The sequence below is a fragment of the Rhinichthys klamathensis genome, unplaced genomic scaffold, assembly GCF_029890125.1.
Source record: "Rhinichthys klamathensis goyatoka isolate OS25496 unplaced genomic scaffold, OSU_Roscu_1.1 h1tg000635l_1, whole genome shotgun sequence".
Classification (NCBI taxonomy): domain Eukaryota; kingdom Metazoa; phylum Chordata; class Actinopteri; order Cypriniformes; family Leuciscidae; genus Rhinichthys; species Rhinichthys klamathensis.
In genome coordinates this window covers 1,040,001-1,056,256 of record NW_026607081.1, presented here as the reverse complement: position 1 = coordinate 1,056,256, position 16,256 = coordinate 1,040,001, and the positions used below count along the sequence as shown (strand labels likewise).

At 35.6% G+C, this 16,256-nt stretch overlaps 1 protein-coding gene across 2 annotated transcripts in view; it reads left to right on the top strand.

The window, feature by feature from the left end:
• Positions 1–1,829: 1,829 nt before the first annotated feature.
• kcng1 (potassium voltage-gated channel, subfamily G, member 1) overlaps positions 1,830–16,256 on the top strand; it is a 28,333-nt gene continuing 13,906 nt past the window's right edge. Inside the window, exons 1-2 of one of the 2 annotated variants that reach the window (XM_056241259.1) lie at positions 1,836–1,917; positions 14,398–14,511. The gene's annotated coding sequence lies outside the window, so the exon portion shown is untranslated. Of the gene's footprint in view, positions 1,918–14,397; positions 14,512–16,256 lie in introns of both variants that reach the window. The other variant, XM_056241260.1, reaches the window with a different exon arrangement.

Below are 16,256 nucleotides of genomic sequence, written 5' to 3'. Positions count from 1 at the left end.
AGTAATGGAGGCTTGAGGCACTTATAGAAGACTAATGCAGTTGAAATGTCAAAAGCGTCACCTGTCTGACGCCTTGGGATGAGAACGGGCTGAAATGTCATGTACACTGTAAAAAAAATGCTGTTTGCCAGTAACTTACTGTAGATTTAAATTGATGTATATTTACTGGCAACAGTTTGTTCAAAGTTAAATGAACATTAAACATTAACAAGTCTTTGTCTTTACAGAATAAAATTATAAAATAACAATCTAATGCAAAGCATTCTGGGAACCAGAAATCTTCATCAACCTTTTTTTGTTTTTTTTCCTTCAGATTTTGGTTCCCAGAATGCTTTGTATGAGGTTGTTATTTTAGTTTTATTCTGTAAAGATAAAGACTTGCTAATGTTTAATGTTCATTTAACTTTGAACAAACTGTTGCCAGTAAATAACATCAATTTAAAACTACAGTAAGTTACTGGCAAGCAGCTGCCAGTAATACTGTAATTTCTACAGATTTTTTTTACAGTGTAGCTTTTAAAATGTTAAACTATTTTACTGATAACATCGTCAGAGCAGCGCTGACAACCTATGTGTGTGCGTTTGAGTGATGGGAGAGAGTATGTGCTTTCCGTTTCCGTACATTATAAAATATAATTTTGTGTTCAAAAACATGGAAATAATTGATAATTTCTTATCCTATTGTTTACTATATTTATTTGCTTGGTCAGTGTCGTTGTGGGTTTCGGTTCTTTTGCTGTTGTAGGCTGTAAGGACCTTTGAAATAACTGAAATCATTTGGAGAAGTGATATGAAACTGTAATGCGGTCAAAACCTGCCTGGAACTACTTTAGCCGTGAAAATAATTGCACACTTTCGTCAACCAATCAGATTCAAGCATTCAACAGCCCTGTAGTATAAAATCTTATAAAACACTTCTGTTAAAACTTGTGTACTATTTGAGCTGAAAAGCTGTTTCATTTATAATCATAGCGACGAAGTAAAATATAGGGCTGTAACTTTCCAGAGAAAAGGTATATAGTAAGGTAAAGGAACAAGTGTAAATTACAAATGTGGTCAACATCATGGCTTAAATGCTGTCGATTTGACCTGGAATATTTCTTTGAAGAAGATTAGGTCAATTTTAGGACTGCCCCCAACTAAAGATTTTTCTAGCGCCTCCATGTCATGCAGTAAGCATGGTAATATTTTAGCTTACACACTCCGCACAAACACTTAGACATGCGTCACATTTATCTAGGTGAACATTAGAGCAAGCGGCAAAGTAAAGTTGCATACTTACGTTTCAAATAATAAGTCATATTTGACGTCTATGAATGTGATGAACTAACCGACTATTAAAATGTTGGTCGGCTACGCCTCAACTCATCTACTAACGATTAATCGACTATTAGGGGGCAGCCCTAGTCAATTTGGATTCCAATTGGGAACAACAGAAACTTCCAATTTTTGTTCTCCCATTGCCTGCTGTAATGTGTGCAGTTCTCCAGCATGTTGAGCTGATGTAGAGCCATCTAAATGATAATGACACAATGAAATCCTCTGAAAATCACTCCGCGCTGAAGGGGATGCATATGTGCCTGTCAGTTCAAAGACACTTGGCAATTCCTGCTCGGAAAGAAGGGATCCTTCTTTCGGTGGTTGGTTGCTATGGATATCTCTCAAAAGCTCTTAGAATAATGGCACATCCCACCTCTGATGTCAGAGCTGTTGATGTGTGTGTAAAGAGGGAGGGAGCTGAAGCCTGTTGCTCATATCATCAAATGTGCCGCCAGCACTCCAGAAGCTCCAGAGCCTGTTGAGGGATCAGATAGAGTTGGAACGCAGACTGCATTTTTCCTTCTCCTTTTATAGTAAAAGAGAAAGAATCTTTCATTCCTAGACAGCATGAACACTCCCAACTACAGATGAACTACGGTAAGTATTCCCAACTAGTGTTGGTGTGCATGCTGTTTTCTTTTTCTGCTTTTTGCAGTTTTGTTTTGTTGTGGTGGAAGTTTAATCCGAGAATGCGGGCGAAAGGATGTTCTGAATGCAGGTTTTTAACCAATCAAAGATTAGCTTGAAGGGGATGTTGTGTTTGCGTGAACAGAAACACGCAGTGGACGTGTGTCCTGTGAGTCAGTGAAGTACTGCGCTAGTACGGGCTGCCCAAATCAGATCAGGGCTAGTAAGATTGCAGCTTGTGGACTGAGCACGAACGAGAGAAGATTAAATAATATCGGTGGAAATTTCAGTGCATAACCATCATCCACCTTAGTGCATTTTTTTTTCTGCTGCATATTTCTGTTCATAATATTTTCTTATATATTGTACGATGTTATAGGGCTTATTTAAAATAATATTAATGCATATGATATGCAGATTTAGTAATCAAAGTACTCACAATTGTTTGAAAATATTTGCTCAGGAAAGCACTTAAATGATGAAAATTTAAAGGGACAGTTTGATTCCCAAAATTGTATGACTTTCTTTCTTCGGTGGAATGCAAAGGAGATATTTTAAACAACGTCTCAGTGTGTTTTTGTCTTTGCAATGAAAGTCAATGGGGTCCAATGTCGTTCGGTTCCCTGCGTCCTTCAGAATATCTTCTGTTGTGTTTTGCAGAGGAAAGAAAGTCAGAAAGTCAGTTTGGAACAGCATGAGGATGAGTAAACAATGGCAAAATGTTATTGTGGGAAAGCATTGAATGGATAAAAGTGACTTTAGAAATCAATATATTGTTTATTTTGATCATTATGCGGGCCTGCAGGCAACACACATTAATTCAGTTGTGTTTGTCCTTGAGGTGGATTTAGAGTCTGTTCACACACAACCATGTGCTTAAATGTCGTTAAATGTGTGTTTTCTTCTGTCCATAAAATGAAAGTTAATGGGGTCCAAGGTTGTTCTTGTTCTTAAAAATATCTTCTTCTGCGTTGTTTGGTGCAGTGTGTTCCCATCGAACATTCATAAAACATGATGGTACAAATTAGCTTGAATTTTTTTAGCTTTGATGGTCAGACAAACCTGTACTATTGCATTTATCTAACATTTCATTTTTTATATAATTTATTTAATTGTCAAATCATTTGTATTCAGCCCTATAGCCCTAAATATTCAATATATTGAACTTCTAATATGTATTCACCATATTGCATATTCATTTTCACAATTCTTTATATATATTTAGTAGATCAGCGTGTAGTTAAACAGTACTATGCTGTGCACCTTTTTATGTTTAATATGAGATATACGTATTTGATAAGAAATCGCTGTACTACGGCAATAGAATTGTTTTTTTTTCATCTTATGTTTTATTTTATGTCATAGCAATAGCATCAGTTTGTATCTAATTCCTGTGACTCATGTTCATTCTTATGCTTGTTTTGTCCTGAGAACTGACAAATCTTCATGAGCGGTATTCAATTTCAAATACGACGCCATTACCAAATGACAGCAGTCACGATGAGTCAAATTGGTTTAATTTAACAGCGCCATTTATCCAGAATTCACAAATGCATCTCATAATGTTCAAGCCCTGCGTTTGACTTTTTGAATTGCACTTGCTGTTAAATATTTTCTATTAGATTTGGTCGTGTGTAAAGCTAGTGGATCTTTCTATTCTTTTCTGGCATTTACAGTACATTCAATCAACATCAGGATCTATCTTTTGATCATTTTAATTGTTCATACGAAATGGCATGAGGTGAATACACGTACAATTGAGTCCAAAAGTCTGAAACGCACATAAACAAAAATGTAAAACAAGAAAAGGTTATGATGTAAAAAGAGTCAAATTTAAGACTGCTTTTTCGCGAAAGGTCAGGTTCTTGATTTCACTGAAGCTCAAGAACTCAAATCATGCTGGAGAAGATGATCATTAGGTGAAGGTGTAGCTCCAGGGATGTTTTCTACTTACATTTTTATGCTGAGAAAATAATTTGCAATGCAAAAAAAGTTGCATTCAATCAGAAAAATCCGCATTATTTTGACTAGTGGTCTCAGACTTTTGGACTTCACTGTAGTTCTGTCAGCACATATCAACACATCCAGGGTTAGAGATCTCACTGTGGGCGGTTTGGGAAGAGTTGGTGACACTTAGTCATAATGAAGTACACTTTAGTTTCTTGGTGGTTGAGTGGCATCTAGGGCATGAGTGGGAATGAATGGTCATCATTTTCCCAAGGTGGGAACGTGTCCTCTCGTTGAATCATCATGGTGGTGTAGCAGTAACTCGGACGTGTGGCTTGATGTTTCATTTGCATATTATGAATTTCAAGTTTGAAAATGACTGACATAAAAATGAGTCTATCTGTTTAACTAAGACAGTGATTCACTGTGTGTCTCTGACAACTTCCTCTCCAGTTATCCGCATGAGAAATGGACTCGCACTCGGAGTTTATTGAGAAGAGATTAGATCTCAAACAAAGGTTTTGCATAAACCTGTAGGAGTTCAGATTGATTCGACTACAGCGAATGAACAGCAGCTTTTCCTCACCCTAACTGCATTTACATTTATGCATTTAACAGGTTATTTTCTAGCGACTATTTAGCGTTCATGGGAATCAAACCCATGACCTTAGTGTTCCTTTAGCATGTTATACTGTTTTAAGGAACTTATTGCCGTGTTATTTGGAAAATCATGCCATATTATTACTGAGAGCGTAGAAAGACATTCATATTAGTGATTTCTTTTAGGTTTAAACATCTAATGTTAATAGAACTAATTAGAGTTTAGTATTTCATTTTATATAAACAAGACCAAAAATACAATTTAACTTGCTTAAGTGTTCAATGTATTTTAACATTCGCATTGTAAAGGTAATGCTTTTATTTAGTGAGGATGCATTATATTAATCCAAAGTGACCGTAAAAAAAACATTTATAATGTTACAAAAGATTTCTATTTAAAATAAATGCTGTTCTTTTGAACTTCCCATTCTGTTCTTCAAAGAATTCTTGAAAAAAAATGCATCACATTATCTCCAAAAAATATGAAGCAGCACAACTGTTTCAACACTGATAATAATCATAAATATTTATTGTGCAGCAAATTATCATATTAGTATGATTTCTGAAGGATCATGTGACACTGAAGACTGGAGTAATGATGCTGAAAATTCAGCTTTTGAGTGAAAGCATATGAGTTTCTTTCTTCTGCTGAACACAAAAGAAGATATTGTCAATTAGGCGTCAAATAGGCCCTGGGCCCCATTGACTTTCATAGTATGGAAGAAAAATACTATGGAAGTCATTTGGAAATAAATGTATACAGGTTTGGAACAACTTGAGGGTGAGTAAATGATGACATGCTTTTCATTTTTGGGTGAACTATCCCTTTAAGACCAAAAGAGAAAATCTGGGCTTGTGACTTTAAAACCAGTTGGTTTTGCTGGGATCTGCTCAGGGGCCAGTTTTATGTCCTTTCACTGCAATTTCAGGTTCAAAGAACACGTCCCCGACCCCGAGAGCTTTAGTGATTTACAATGACAAAGGGCTTCATCAGCTTCATGTGTATTGAAAAAGGGCTGGTTTTAATGAGCAGGGTTAATGTCTTTTCATACCTTTATGTGCAACGTAATTGTGAACTGTGGTCAGGATATTGCAATTATAATGGTCATTCCCTGTTTGCAACGCTTATGATCAGGGGTCTTCTCATATACCGTAACGCACAGGTAGTGATGATGGTGAGTCTGCAGATTTCTAACTACATTTTTGAAGTGAGAAGCCGTTTATATTCTCAGACATTAGCTGCGCTGCTTTTGGTGTCTGCAGTGTGTTTCTTAGTGAGTTTGTTGTTAATTCATTGGCCGCAAGACTATAGTGTGTGTTTTGGAATCTGAATTCAGTTCCACGTCTTTTTTTAGCCAATCACCTGAGGCATAAATGCCATGTGACTAGATGATTGGTTAAAACTGGAGGTTCATTTGTTCCATTCTACTGGGATTAAGTTAAATAAAAATATAATTCTGTTATTACTTACTCATGTTGTTCCAATTGTATTCTGATAAACTGCATGTGATGTTTGGATAAAAATGTGTGCTAAATGATTAAATGTAAATTATGTTATTTATTTATATTCATATGACAGTTTATAGATAAAAATGACAACAACAAAAAAAAACCATAAAACTAGTCCTTGCAATTTTTATGTACTATATCATGCGCTACAAAACTGAAAAATAAGTTATTTTCTGGGAATCCTGCTCTTATTAAATCTCATTTGCAGTCAGATTCTAAAATGGCGCACCAGCATTAATCCCAAATATTGACAATTTATATAGTGCATTTAGTAATGGGCCACTTTTATGGTTTTCTTTATTTGGTAACACCTTACAGTGAGGTTTCATCTGTTACTATTAGTTAATTACAATAGTTAACATGAACTAGCAATGAATAATACTTCTACTGCATTTATTAATCTTAAGGTTAATCTCAATCTGCATTTTTCAAATCAAATGTTTTATTTAAGATTAGTTAATGCTTGGTGAACTAACATTAAAAAAGCTCAATAAATGATATAAAAATAGTTATTGTTCGTTATTAATGTTAACAAATGAGACCTTATTGTAAAGTGTTGCCGTTTATTTTTGTTTTTTTAATGGTAACTGTTGTGTGTAAAAGAGCTGCAAGAAGAAATTCTACATAAAAAAAACCCTCATGGAACAAAATGGGTAAGAATTATTTAGGGATTATTCTCATAATGTGTATAAAGTGCAGCTGAGAGTTTGTTCTCCAGTAAGGTCTTGCAGTGCTTTGTCATTCTCATCCTCTCCAAGTTGCTTTATTCCCAGTCGACAGCCTGTGAATGATGGTGAAGTAAATGTGTTTTGAAGCCCACTCTGCAGGACAGGAGTTTATCATTGACAATATCTAAAAGAATAAGTAAAGTGACACCAGGCGGCCTCCAAATTCATCACCCTCGGCTCCCGTCTCAAAGCCTCTCGTTTGAGGTTTGAAGAGTCCGCACATTTCAATCCATCTCATCAGATGAAGTGCTTTCCGCTGTGTTGACACCATCCAATAACTCTGGATGTTGCTGTTCTTGTTTTTCATTCTCCTTCTACACTGGCTTTCTGACTTCTTCTCATTCCTCTTTAATATATGCTGTCCAGCTAATGGAGATCCGCTCAAGCCGTGACACTGTTCAGACTGACACCCGTTACGGGCCGCTGTGGTTTCCGGTCCTGGAAGTGCTTGGACATAATGGAGATTACTCACTGAGTCTGGCCTGTTGGTGTCACACAGGAGATGGATAATAACTGCATGAAACTGTGTGTGGTAATGCACATAACAGCCGGACAATTCCTTATGTAATCATTACGTCATTCATGTTGATGTTTGTGCAGTCCTAAGATCCAGCTGAACAATTAGAATATAGAAAAGAGCAAGAGAAAGAAACAGAAAGTGATCAGACGACATGTTTGTAGGTTTCAATGTTTTAGTCTTTCCTGGGAAATTAAAGTTAGTCATTTGTTAGGAATGCAAGAATTTCAAGGATGTTCATTTTGGATTCATATTTCAGATCATTGCTTTCAAATATCTGCGATAAATATACATAGGCCTATGTTTTATAAAAATGGAATTTTATACAGATTGAAACACAAATACAGTATTAATTTAATTCCTAATAAGGTGAATTTCTTAAAAAAAACATGTCTGGGTTTCACATTAGAATGTGTATAACTATATATATATTATATCTTATATATCATTTTAAATGTAAAGTATTTATATATGATGGCTGTATTTGTTGCACTGAATATAATTTAGACTAATAAAACAAACAAAAATTCATAAGATTTTATATATATTGTTTATTATTTATGTTATTTATGCATTATTTTTCATGACAATCAAGCACATTTCCCCACTAATTTTTTTCACTATTATATATATATATCATATAATAAATTATCTAATTTCTCAATTCTCAATACTGCAATGCAAAAAAATATATATATTTTAAATGTAAAATATTTATATGTGATGGCAGTTGTGTTGCACTAAATATGTTTTTGACTAATTAAAAAAAATGCATTTTTAGAATGTTTTATGAGAATGTTATGAGAATCATCACTGAAAATAATGAAAATTACATTTATACATGTAATTTCCATTATTTTCAGTGATATATATATACATGTAATTTCCATTATTTTCAGTGATGATTCTCATAACATTCTCATAAAACTGTAAAAAAAAAAAAATGTAATTAGTCAAAAAGATATTTAGTGCAACACAACTGTCATCACATATAAATATTTTACATTTAAAATAATTTATTGTGTTTTTGTGTTGTTGTTTTTTGCATTGCTGTAATGAGATTGAGAATTGAGAAATTAGATAATTAATTATATGATATATATATTCATTGATTTGGATGACATTAACGCAACTTGGCATTGCATGATTTATTGTTACTTTTCAGAATGTGAAAAAATCAGATCCTAAAAAGCAAAAAATGATATTACATTTTCTTTTGATTTTGAAGTGACATACGACCTGAACATGTTCCTGACAGGTTTGGTGCCATTTACCCAGTAGTGTGATGACGATCCATATCGAGGAGGTTTGCATCGTGACCCTATTATACATTTCTGCCTGCAACAATGCATTAATAACCGGAGCCATTAGAGCACAAACAGAGATCAGGATGACCCAGCTGCTGGAATTTAAATGAAAACATAGACTGCTATGCAATGCATCTCTGCCGGTGATGTGCTGAAAACCTGCCAGGAATAGAAGCTCTGCTGTGGCAAAGGTTAAGTACAGTGAGGAGATGGAGAGCTTTGCTAAGCCCAGAGACTGTATTATGTGTGGTGGACACATGAGAGGAAGGGAAAGCAATTATAGCCCGAAGATGTTTCTTGTTTCAATATATTCAGCGATTTATTAAATCCACCCACTAATATCTAAAAAAAAAATCTCTCTCTCTTTCTCTCTCCGATTCCCGATCGAGTTGATGTAAGCAGATGTCTTACGATGTGAGCATGGCTGCGGGCGCTGTTGGACCTGAACATGCCGATGTTGAACATGTGTTGTGTATACATAGAGTCTGTGCACAAAGACGGTTCAAGAGATGCACTTATGCGTCCCTGCCGAGCTGTTGCGGGGAATATTCTCTGCTGCGAGCTACAAGTGTCAGAGTTACAGATGAGGAGAGAACAGCGTTGTAGTCAGGGGCGGATCTACCGGGGTGGCATAGGGTGGCAAATGCCACCCTAAAAGAAAGCCTTGCCACCCCTGCTGCCACCCCAGTTGGCAGCAACGAATTAAAAGTTATGGCCAATTTGACAATTTACGAACGCGAATCTCCAATGTCCGACTGCAGTGAATTCGCTCCGTGCATAATATGACGACCGTTGACGTTCGTACTTTATTGTGTGGGCAAATACTTCCGGCGAAAACGTCCGCGGTGATCTGACCGCGAGAGCGGGAGACAGCGAGAGCAAGAGACAACAGCGACCGAGTTCCATTACCAGAGAGATAAGTTTTCAACCCGACCAAATTTTTAAATGCATATCATTTTCAGTGTATTTCACCTGTGCGTTTCTATGCTTTATATTACTGCATTTATTTTGTGCAAGTGAGATGAGTAAAGAACATCAGTTTCATATATCATTATCTGTCTGGTGTTTATAAACAGTAGCCTACAGTATTTTACTACGTGTAAAATATACACAAACTTAGCTATATTAAGTTGTTTGTGTACAGTTAAAAATATAAATGTAAAATATGTGATAATAATATTGATCGAGCAATTGATGTAAGTAAGTAAAAATACATGCGCAGAATTAAGAAAATATTATTTAATATTTATGGAGATAAATTTTAGCCTATCATAAAGAAAACGTGTGAATGTTCACAGGGTATTTTATTTAACAACTCTAATCGTAGTTGTAACTCTATATTTACAGTAGGCATAATTGTCATTGCGTATGTATGCAGCATGAGTCCAATACAATCTTCTGTTCGTGAACAGTTGTATTTCATTCATTAATCTGACTAACGTTATGCATCCGTGCATTTAATTGCCATTGGCTCGTGTGATAGTAATATGGATCTTAGAAGTATTTAAATGATATAATTGATTCTATAAATTGATTCTTGTTGGGTGCTCAACAAAATAATAGCCTATATATAAAAAAGGGAAAAAGGTCGGCACACCTTGGCTCCAAAAGTTAAACGCACCCCTGCCTTTATACTCACACAGCACAGGGCTGGACTGGCCATAATATTATAACTATTATTATATAGTAGTGTAATGTAGACAGACACTATCACAACTAAAAAGAGTTTTGAGTTTTTCTTTGTTCAATTTGCACACTGCATATGGGTTGGAGCTCTTTATTTTGAACTCTCAAAGTGCACCAGATTGATGAATTTAACATTAAAAAGCACAAAATTTTCTTACGGGGGAGCATGCCCCCGAACCCCCCTAGAGGGACAGAGGTGCACTCTGCACTCACCACAGATTTACCAAAATCCTATGGGAAAAAACGGTATTGCTATCCCAATGCAGCTTATTGCTTGTTTTAGGATTCATCACTGTGGAGTATAGTTCAACTTAGTAGTTATTTCATCTATTAACTCTAACTCAGTGGTTTTTATAGGAGTTGGTATACATTCGGTTGTGTTTATGATTATATGTAGTGGGCCAGTCTGGGCCAAAATGCCCGGGCCGATTTTTTGTCCCAGTCCAGCCCTGTACTCACAAATTAAATTAAGTACATATACGTCTGCCATGTTGCCACCCCTCAAAAATTCCTGCCCCCCTCTTGCCACCCCATAAATATTTTTCTAGATCCGCCCCTGGTTGTAGTGTTCAGGATTGTGGGGAGACAATGAATGTGGTTTCTCTCCTTCATACTGTGTGTCTTTTGGTAAAGCTGAGAATGATGGTTTTTCCAGATGGCGTAGCCTAAGTGTAAGAATAACTCAAAAATCTGTTGTCTGACTTAGCGTGAGTCATTTAATGAACACAAATAATGAGCTATGATCTTTGAGATTACTTCAGCTCTTTTTAATGCAACAATGAGGAATTTTTATATTATTTTAGTCAAAATGGCTGAAAAATCACATATACAATCACTTGTATAATCGCTGTTACCAAATTGATGTTGTGTGGTCAGTGGGAATGACACATATAAAGTTTGGTGTCGGTGTGCGCTGATCTCACTTTCCCGCCGGAACACACTCACCTCAGCCGGACCGAGTGCTGGATTTAATTGGGGAAACTGCGAAAACATGAGTAAAACAAACAATTATCAGTTTAAACTAAAGGTTGGACTCGATTTAGTGTTCCTTACAACTTAGATCCAGTGATCCATGGATATTGACATGCAGCCAGGAATCGTGTTTCCTGACATTTATATGTGCCTGATTTCGACGCAGGGGAAATAAATTAAGAAAATGTGCCTGTGAACGCTTTATATAAATACAATATAGGTAGGTCTAAAGCACTTATATCAATGTTATATCGTCATATCGTCCAGCCCTAAAACTTGTAGGCCTGTAGTTTTCTATCAGTGTTTATTTAAAAACGTCCAATTATGCATAATTTACAATGGTAAATATTTAATTGAGTTGTCATTACAATAAATAACAGTACAAAAATAGGGTATGATTTTACCCAATTCAGCATAGTGACACAAAATGACAACTGCAAATTCACGTTTCGCTGCCTGGAGTCCAGTTGTTTTTATCCGATCCATTTGCTTTGCTTTTCTTTAGCTTTCGGCAGTCTGTAAAATATACCTCAGATTTCTTGTCAGAATCAGCTTGGCATCAAGCCATCAAATTTGTTGATGCTTTTGTTATTTGAGAACAGTTTTGGTTCAATTAAAAAGCTTGTAATAACTTTTTGTCTGCGTAGTCTAAAGATGATCTGAGCCGATTTTTGTGAAAATTGTACCAACGGTTTGGAAAAGCAGGTTTAAAAATATATATATAGTTGTATTTTTTTTGTACAAAATTGGTATCATTGTTCTCGGTATGACTCAAGGAACCCACAAAGAAGGTTTCATAAAAATAGGCTAAATTAATTTTTTTTAAATGGGCGATGATTTTTGGGCAAAGCTTTCAGAAGTTATTAGCAAAATTAGCCATTTTTCATATCTCCTGACCAGTAGGTGGTGCTGTGCCAAAACACTGCATGTAGCCTCAGGTCATGCTTGTGATGACATGTACCAAGATTTGTCTCAATATTCGAAAGCGTTGCAGAAATATAGCCTCACATCCAATTCGGCGTGCTCTTTTTCAAATTAGTTTGCATGTTATTTGAAATCGGGTTTATCAAAAAGCTTTTAATAACTTTTAGCCAGCATGATCTGAAGATGATTGAGCCAATTATAGTGAAAATCCCATTTTCCAATCTAAATCCCATTTAATGTTCCCCAAAATTAGAGAAAACAATTCCTTAATTTATCATTTTAAAAACATAAAAAAATGTATGTTTTGAATGTTCTGAGAACATACAATTTTCGTTACTTAATTGGAACGTTAGCAAAACATATTTTTGTTAGCTGGGATGGTGTCATAAAGACGTAGAGCTCCAGGATGCAGCCTGGACCCCATAGACGACGGGTGGGCGCACCAGAAGAGAGCATGAGATGCGTGGGAGGGGGTGGGGCGACGTTTGCCAAGTCTCACCAGGCAACCGTGGAGGATGGTTCTATCATCACCCAAAAAATGAATCTTCCTGCTTAATCATAACAGGCGAGCACTGTGGATGTAAAGTGTATGTACAAAAATAGGTAGTATAGTGACATGATGAACATAATGGACATTATGCACAAAATTGATATCAGAATACTTTACCAGCTGTTCAGTGGTTTGGGTGAACAGCTGGTAACTTTTTTCTGGCAGGTGATGAATTTGATATAAATCTCTATATTTGTGTTGGTCTTTTTTCTCCCAAGTAGATTAAAAATATTTAATGTAAGAACTAAAACACAATTTAAAAAAATAGTTAAAAATAATGAAGGCATTGTTTTTGGCTAAATTAGCACAAGGAAGCCTGGTATTTGACAGTGTTATTTTAGTATCATTGAGATACTACTTATTTTTTATTCATATTTTGTATTAGTTTTTATTATTATTTTATTTTCCATTTTAATTTTAGTTAACCTTTTAGTAATTTTGCTGTGTTTTTGCCATTTTTATGTTTTTTTTTTATTGTCTATATAGCCTAGTTTATATTCATTTTTATTACAGTTTTAGTTGTTTTAGTACATCAAGTACTAAACTGCCTTGGCAACTCGCTGAAATAAAAAAATGTATTTCATTCCAAGCAACAACCCATAATTTTCATTTTTAATGGCTTTAATTTTATAATAACCCTGATATTTGATCATTTTCATTTAAATGCACCAATAAAATAATGCATAGTAACAATCAGTAATAATTACCCACATACACTACCGTTTAAAGTTTGGGGTCAGTACGATTTTTTTATCGTCTCTAATTCTCACCAAGTTTGGATTTATTTGATCAAAAAGCTCTGAATCGATTTATTGAAATGTATTTGAACCGGCAATGACTCGAATTTCCCAACTCTAAAAACAGCTCGATTGACACTGTCCTTAGACAAAAAGTGCATTAAATGAAGTGCAATGCTCTATTTTATATCATCACAATACTCTATATCATCATGAATATCTAATATATTGGCCAGCCCTAATGTTTGGTTTTGTGGATGGATGATGTTTTGACGTGTTTAAAAGAACGGAGGGGAAGTTTTATTGTGTGCAAAGTGGCACCAGAAGAAAAGCTTTGGCTTCTGTGTTTAACATGCAAATAAGTATATCAGCCATAGATAATTCAATAAGGCTCTTACAAATCAGCCAGGAGATATTTCCCATGATATCCATCCCTTTGACGAGATCCAGCACTGATATTCTAGTTATTGTTCTGACATTAAGCTCGTGCGCACTCACACATATGCACAAATACTTCAAAATACTCCCAAAAAAAAAAAACGTATTTGAAGGTAAATGGCGGCAGTTGGACGTTCCTTCTGGCTGATCAAGATTTTGCCTTTAAATATTTAGATCTAGGTGGGTTTTTGATATATCAGATATCAGCGTGGAGACTGTTGCCATAAATTTAGCAAGACTGTGGAGTGTATTAAAAACACAAGCAATTTTCCAATTGAGTAATTTTGTCTGGCTGTCACAGTATGATTGTTCTTGCCTTTCAACAGTCACCAAATCCTGCTATGTAAATAAGCGACGCCTGTAATCTTCCTGTGCTCCGCATACTAAATATCACATTACAAGACCTCTTATTCTACTCAAGTAGCTCAGTCCTCTTGGGGAACAGCTTTTATTCAAATAGCACTTTAATATATTGTGTTGTGGTGTCAAGAGAATCTCACCTTCTGCTCTAAATATCTCCTTTTGTGTTCCACAGATGAAAGAAATATAATTTCGAAGGACATGACGACGGGATGTTCATTTTGGGGAGCACTGTTCTTTGAAAGCAGAGGGTTGAGATCTTCCGAGTTCAGTTTTCTACATGATGAAGGTTAGCAGTGTTAGGTTTGGAAAGTGTGCTCAGCATGTTACTGGCAGAATCACTGTCCTGTGACTCAGAGGCAATCTGGAGAAAAAGCCCTGGAGCAAAGCTGTGATCTCGCTGCGTCAGAGAGAAATATACGCTTGAAAACGCACTGTTACCAATGCTGCGGTTCAAAGGGTCGCCGCTCTTTCATTCTGTCCTTCCGTACTGTAGTTCCTTAAAAGGGATGGTTCACCAAAAAGAAAACTGTGTCATCATTTACTCATCCTCTTGTTGTTCTAAACCCGTTGCTTTTCTTTCTTTACTAGAAGAGAAATCTTGAAGAACGTATTGGAAAAAGCACTGTGAACAATGAAATACTGAGACCAGAACACACAATAAATCTAACTCGCATACTATAATCCGAGTCTTCTGAAGTCATACAACAGTTTAAATGAGAAATAGACTGAAATGTAAGTCATAGGTCACCACAAATCACAAATGTAGCACATCAAGAAGCATTGCACTAGATTTGATGCATTCATATTTACATGTCTCATGACCAACAAAACTACTGTATATGGCTTCTGAGCAATTGGAATGCAACGCAAAATTAATTTCGACTACTGATACGGTACTGTTATGACAGGGTTGTGCGCCATTCAGAATTGAATTGAGAAAACCTTTCAAATTTGATTTCAGATGAATTGAGGAAGGAACGGTATAGGCAGAATTAAAAAATTGAAATTTCACTGCAAAAATGAATTTCTTCCTGAGTCGTTTTATCTGGCTTTCCAGTACAAACATCTAAACACTCTTAAATCAAGGTACAGTTACTTGAGCAGTAAAATTACTAAAGATACAGACTTGCTTTCTAAAGAATTGATTCATTAAAGTGATAGTTCATCCAAAAATGAAAATTCTGTCATCATTTACTCACCCTCATGGCGTCCCAAACCTGTATGAGTTTCTTTCTTCTGTTAAACACAAAATAAGATATTTTGAAGGATGTTGGTAACCAGACAGTTGACGGTAGCCATTGACTTCCATAGTATTTTCTTTTCCTATTGTAGAAGTCGATGGGGTCCATCAACTGTCTGGTTATCAACATTCTTCAAAATATCTTCTTTTGTGTTCAACAGAAGAAAGAGATTCATACAGGTTTGGAACAACTTGAGGGTGAGTAATGACAAAATGTAAATTTTTGGGTAAACTATCCCTTTAAGTGACTTTATGCTTAAAACAAGAAAAATACAATAAAACCATTGGCAAACATTTCTTCTTGGTTTAATTTTGATGCATTTTTACTTGTTATTTTGCTTCTCAAGTAATTGCATTGATTTAAGAATGTTGAGATGTTTGTACTGGAAAACAAGTATAATTCAAATAAACAGAAATGTACAGAAATTCACATAAAACTGCCTTTTAACTACAAAGTTCTTTGTTAGCTTAAAGCCTTGTTTGAAAGTTAAAAAGTAGATGATATATATATATATATTTACTTGAAGTGGAGTAAATGATGTGGATTTTAATTTTTGGGTGCACTATATGTCAACACCACTGTTCACATTTACATTTACATTTATTCATTTAGCTGACGCTTTTATCCAAAGCGACTTACAATTGCTATGTATGTCAGAGGTCGCACGCCTCTGGAGCAACTAGGGGTTAAGTGTCTTGCTCAGGGACACATTGGTGTCTCGCAGTGGATTCGAACCCGGGTCTCAAACACCAAAGGCATGTGTCTTATCCACTGCGCCATCACCACCCCA